The sequence below is a fragment of the Macadamia integrifolia genome, chromosome 7 (genome assembly GCF_013358625.1).
Source record: "Macadamia integrifolia cultivar HAES 741 chromosome 7, SCU_Mint_v3, whole genome shotgun sequence".
Lineage (NCBI taxonomy): Eukaryota > Viridiplantae > Streptophyta > Magnoliopsida > Proteales > Proteaceae > Macadamia > Macadamia integrifolia.
The window spans coordinates 16,313,195-16,319,287 of record NC_056563.1 but is presented as its reverse complement, the minus strand read 5'-3'; the positions used below and the strand labels follow the sequence as shown (position 1 = coordinate 16,319,287).

Below are 6,093 nucleotides of genomic sequence, written 5' to 3'. Positions count from 1 at the left end.
TATCAAAATATGTAAAGAAGAAAACATTGGTTTTAAGGTTGGTCATAAAATTATACCAATTTGTTCTAATTTGAGTTTGTTGTTCTAAATTATAATTTGATAAAAACCATTCACGTTTTGTATTATTTTTGGGAGATTCAAAATCATTTCGAAGTAAAGGTTTGTCGATCTGATAATCTATTTTAATTTGAATCATGTGGACTCCAGGATTTTTGGGGTCCCGAGAAGGTGGTTCAACCTTAGATTGTGTAGGGGACCTCTGATCAGGGGCTTCATAAGGGGTTGTTTCAGGAACAGTAGAGGTAGTCTCGTATGTTCCATGGACAATATTTTGACTGGGCATAACACCATCGAGGTTTGAAATAGGAATTGGATTCCTATGTTGGTTAATCCATTTACCTATGTCGGAAGAAGTCGATGCTTCAGAGCATGACCTTCTTGAACTTTGATAAACAGGAGGGGGTGTTTGTCTGTTAAACCGAATGGAGACCAGACCGTCTAAGTCTTGGGAAATAGTACTGATACTGGTGTTTGAAATTTGAGGGGGAATTGCAGTCGTTTGCAGGTGCCATTCCTCAGGGAAAGAAGTATCTTCCCAACGGCAAAGTTTTGGGTAAACAACTTGACCCTGAATGCAATTAGTTTCAAGGTAAAGGGTTTGGCCTTTTGAAGATGTTCTTTTGGCTCGAGGTTGGACAGATTTCATGGCTTTGTACTTTATGCGATGGATGATGGAAATTGGTATGGTTCCATGCATCAATTTATAACCGTGAGTTTTGAGGTTTAATTTGAGTGAATGTAAAATATTTGGGTCTTCAAGGGCTATGGACATGTTTGGATAAACATTGAAATGGACAGGTCCATAACAAAGACTAGTTTCAATGGCTCCCAGGAGGGAATCATTGAATTCAATGAATCTTTGGTCCCGAAGAGCTAACAACATGGAAGTGTTGAGTCATTCTCGATGAAGGGGTTTGATGGCCACTTGGACTAATCTAATATGGACATAATTATATTTGCGATCTTTGTATAAATCTTGTAAAGTAATTGGATCAAAAAGTTGAATTTCTTGTGTTTGGGGGGTAAAATTAATAGTTTGTTCTACGGTCTTGACTGTTTCGAGTCCGAACCAGTCTTGATCATAGAGTTCATTTCTTGAAATTTTGGGCATATCCCAACTTTGAAGTCTTCGGTTGATTCTTGTTGTTTGTTCATCATAATCGAGCATGTTAGAACTTGTGCTCGCCTCACCTGCCGATCTCATTGACATGAAGCGGGGAAAACGATTCATAGTTTGAGAATTCTTAGTCTTGGGGTAACCACCTAGATCTAAGTTTTAAAATGGTATTTCCAACCTAACTTGGGCACAAACGTGGTCTTACACTCTTCTGCCACTCCTCCCAAGAGTCCAAAGGCATATACCCCGTCACAAAACTTAAAAGAAAATGATTACACAAAAGGAAAGAAATCTGCAAAGAAATAAACCGAATCCACCACCACTGTGGCTCTGATACCAGACTGTATTTTTTCTTTTTTTTTTTTCTGTTTTTTTTCTTGGCTACCAAACACAACCTCAGATTTTAAATCCTTTGACCAAAGCAGTCAACAAGAGGCTAGCTGCACGCGAACTGTGATCGAGAGAAGAAAAGTCATCCGAGAGAAAGAAATGTGCGAATCTAAACGCTTTTGATTAATCAAACGTTTAAGTTAGTTGAATTGTTTATCAAAAAGTTTTTAGTTAGTTGAATTCAACCGTATTATTGATGTGGACAGGTGATAGCATTATTTATTATGATGAGGAAGTGAGAAATCAGTTCGGTCGATCTCGCAGCTCTATCACATGACTCTCATCTCACCCTCTCTCTTTGTGTTTTTTAGCAATGACCCCAATCCCCCTCATTCCTGGGAGTGATGATTGTTTGCCGCGGGTGTGGCGAGCATTGGATGATTAAGACGATATCGGCACGTGCTCCAATGTCATTTCGGCCATCGAATGTTCATCATACCGCAGTTTCTGTGGCAGAGCATGTTTTCAACATGGGAGTGAATAGGGGTGTCAACACCTAGTCCGAATCGATAAAACCCAAATCGAACCAAACGGATCCTTATTGGATTGGTTTTGGGCTAACACTGGTCCAAACCGAACCGACCAATAACCAAACCGAATGAAATCAATAAAAAAATAAATGATTATGAGATTATAAAATTAGTGAATTGACCATCCAGTTTTTACAATATTAGTGAGAAAACTTTTTATTGTAAGGGGAATTGCTATAAATCATTGAATATTAGGTTATGAATAGAGAGATTGATTTGTAAATTATAATAATGTCTCAATTGATTTCTTTGTTCATTATAGAAAACTAGTTGGATAGTTAAATGAATGATTGAATAATAGGGTTCATTTTGTGATTTCAATATTTATTAGTTATCTTCTTAGTAATTTGTTATCCATTGGTTTCAATATTAATTATCTTTCCCTTACAACAATAAATTATGATTTAATCATAAATTTAAAGTATTTTTTCGTCAAATCTTGTCACTATAAGTTATGAATGTAAGATTCATTATGGTTCATGTCTAATAATAAATTGATCTAAACCGGTATTAAGCCGATATTGAAAAATCGAAATAAATCAAAATCAAATCGGACCAAAACCAAAATCGACCGAAAACCGAAGTTCCTTAACAGATTGGTTTTGGTCTCCCTCATTCCTAAACCTAAACAGATTCAACCTGACCGAAATCAAACCAAACCGTCCAATTGACACCCCTAGGGTGAGGGAATTTTATTCATAGATAAAATCTATGGATCAAAATTAGGTCATATTGTTGTACATGTTCTTCAATTTATTTATCAATTTCTTAACACTTGGCCATTCACGCGACCTACCTATGTTATGATTGTAGAATTAGAATCTATGATCTCGTGTTTATTAAACAGAATTAGGGATTCTGTATTCCAATCCAGTGGCTCCATTAGAGGATCTAACAAATCAAACTTCTTTACAGGTGGGTGAAATCTTTCGTTTTTTGGTTGAAACGGGTAAGGGAAAGCGGGAGAAAGTGGACATCGAAGAAAGGGACTCGAGAGAAAGGGTCATAAAAGATGGCTATTGTTGAAGTCAAACTTCATTATAAAGCGTGGGGTGGCGGTTGGCCTGCCTTTCCTCCTCACTTTGTTTTGCTGTAGAATCTTCTGATCGTGAACCAGAGATCAGGACAAGGGTAAATTAGTAATTTACCTTCGAGAAGTGACAGTGTGACACAGTCGTTGGCTTGTAAGAAAAGCCGCCTACTCGTACTTTGAATCATACTGTACAGACAAAGCTCTTCGTTCTGGTCTCTCACATCCTCCTCTCTGCTCGAACTCTTCTTGTATCTCCCTCCGCTCTTCGAATTCTCACAGGGGAGAGAGAGAGAGAGAGAGAGAGACGAAGACTGTTTTGATGGAATCGATTTCACTGCCGATCGGCGTAAACTTCGTTGCTTCATCAGTGAAGAGACCTTCTGGGACTAACGGGTTTTCTAGTTCGGTCGCTCGGAGATCAAGGAATTTTGAGAGAATTTTCAAGAGAAACCGTGTTTATGCAGAGAAGAAGAATCCGGCGATTGATTACAGTGATCCTGATTGGAAAGCTAAGTTTCAGGCGGATTTCGAGAGGCGATTCAACATTCCTCATCTCACTGACATCTTTGACGACCTCGTTCCCATTCCGTCTACTTTTTGTCTAAAGAGCAGGTAAGTTTCCTTCTTTCGTGCTTTGCTTGACCTTCGAAGCCTTGCTCAAGTTGTTTGTACTGAGAATTCACATAATGTTCACTCACTCTGAGCATAAGGTGTAGCTTCGTGGATTCTCTCCTTTTAAGCTATTTGTTTCTTAGTTTAGTTGCTGCAATTGAGTCGGTTTTTGTTATTGGACCTTAAGGCTGCATTTGATTGATTTCTCACATAAAAGAAAAGGAGAAAACAAGGGGAAATGATAGAAAAGAAAGAGAGTCTCTTCCAATACTTGTTTGGGGTTGTTTTCTGGAGAAATTGAAGGAAAATGAAACTTCTTCTATTTTTGTTTAGTGTTGTACAAGTGGAAAATTGAAAATATTCAAGATATATGTTTCTCTACCACAAATGCACACACCATAGGTAAGTTTGTTAGTCGTTTGCTACATTAGAAGAGTAGGCCTAGTGCCACAATCCATAGACTAGAGAAGAAGCTCCAACAGACCCCACAGAAAAGAAGTGAATATATGTAGTCGTCTGCTACGTTGGAAGAGTAGGCTAGTGCCACTGATGCAGAGAAGGTAAATCCATAGACTAGAGAAGAAGCTTTAACTCTGCCCCACAGAAAAAAAGTGTATATGTAGTCGTCTGCTATGTTGGAAGAGTAGGCCTAGTTCCTCTGTTGCCGAGAAGGAAAATACATAGACTGGAGAAGAAGTTCCAACTCTGCCCCACAGAAAAAGGTGAATATTATCTTTGCAATCACGCACAATGGCTAGACCGCAGTTTGTGTTGCATTGTAAACTGGAGAAGAAGCTCCGACTCTGCCCACAGAAAAAAGTTCTACGACTAGTGAGAAGAATTTTTAAAAAGATAGTGCATATCACCACGAGAAGAGGGGGAGAGGGGGAGGGGGGGAGGGGGGGAGGGGGGGAGGGGGGGGAAAGAGATAGAGAGAGATCACAACTTGCTAAGGAGTCCTTGGGCTTGGGTTTTGGTGGATAAGGTAGAGAGGGCTTGCAGGGGTTTAATAATGAGGGAATTATGCAATTCAAAAAAAGAAGAAAACCGTGGTAAGCAAATCCCCAAATTTCCCTTCCCTCCATTATCTCACATAATGGGTGAAACAAATTTTTGGTGGTTTGCTTTCTCCCAGCGGTCACTTTTTCCCTAATTTTTTTATCTATTTGGTGCAACTACGCATGCTTATCCCTACATTTTCTATCATATTTAATCTGGGTATTGATTGAACAATAACCCCCAATAATAATCCCAGAGCTACAATCAAATAAGTCATCAAAAATAGAGAAATCTAGAAACCAGATTTGGAACAAAACCCAAAACAGGGCAGAACAGAGGGAGACCTGCGGCTGTCTGAAGGAGCCTCTGATGGGGCTCAAACTTGGATTGAGTAGCTCCCTTGGTGTCCCTGACAAAACCCTAAAATGCCTCTTCCAACAGGTCACAGATCTGAGAGATCTGCAGGTTCTTGATCTCAGGTCTTAAATAAGGAATATTCTGTTGATCTCCAAGAACTGAGGTGGCAAGTGTCTGGTGGTCAATCTGTGATGGTCGAACCTTCTTCAGGTAGGGCTTGATTGGTCCTCAAATTATTAGCCTTGATGGACTAATGGTTGGAGAGATATGTGGTCTAGAAGTTACCCAGAAAATAGTAACTGAAATTAGGACTGTTGCAAGTCTTGAAACCACCCAGATAACAGAAACAGTAGCCGGTTTTGAATGGCCCTTAGCTCTTGGTTGAAGGTCTATTCTGGGGGCTTAAACAAAGCCCCAAAATCCTGCAAAGGATTGACCATAGGGCTGGCTGATAGCGGTTCCCAATTCAAGAAGCTCTCCCTTGTTGCAGTTGCAGCTTGTCCTAATTTTAGTAACTGAAATTTAAATCTGAATAACAACCTTTAAAAGAAATAGAGAAATAAAGAAGAAACAGAATTTGTTGGAAGGGTGCGAAGGGGGAAAAGAAAGGTACTTTTGGGTTAGGCCTTTCACCTTCCCCTAGGCATCTCACCCTCTCAATTTGTTGGGCATCTCACCCTCTCAGATTCTTGGATTCTCTCAGCGACGGAGTAAAACTCACAATTCATTAATTCAAATCTAAACTATTACAATAGATCCATGCCTCTATGCAGGATCTCCCACTGAATTACAATTTGGAAAGAACTAAAATAGGTAACTAACTGCCTAAACTGGATTACTTGTTTGACAAGAAAATAAACAACTAACTGCTTTGTTTAGCAAGGAATCACCAAAAGGAAATTTATTTTTTTGGATGAATAAATAGTTGCATTATGAAGAGGAAGAATATATAAAGGGAAGAGAGGGGGGGTGGGAGCCACAAGTGACAAGTCCTC

The 6,093-nt window shown here is 39.3% G+C and overlaps 1 long non-coding RNA gene across 1 annotated transcript; it reads right to left on the bottom strand.

The window, feature by feature from the left end:
• Positions 1–4,039: 4,039 nt before the first annotated feature.
• Positions 4,040–5,581, bottom strand: LOC122083726. Its single transcript, XR_006141710.1, has 2 exons — positions 5,086–5,581; positions 4,040–4,545 (listed from the first exon to the last, which is right to left on the bottom strand). It is a non-coding gene; the product is annotated as an uncharacterized LOC122083726 (long non-coding RNA).
• Positions 5,582–6,093: the final 512 nt, after the last annotated feature.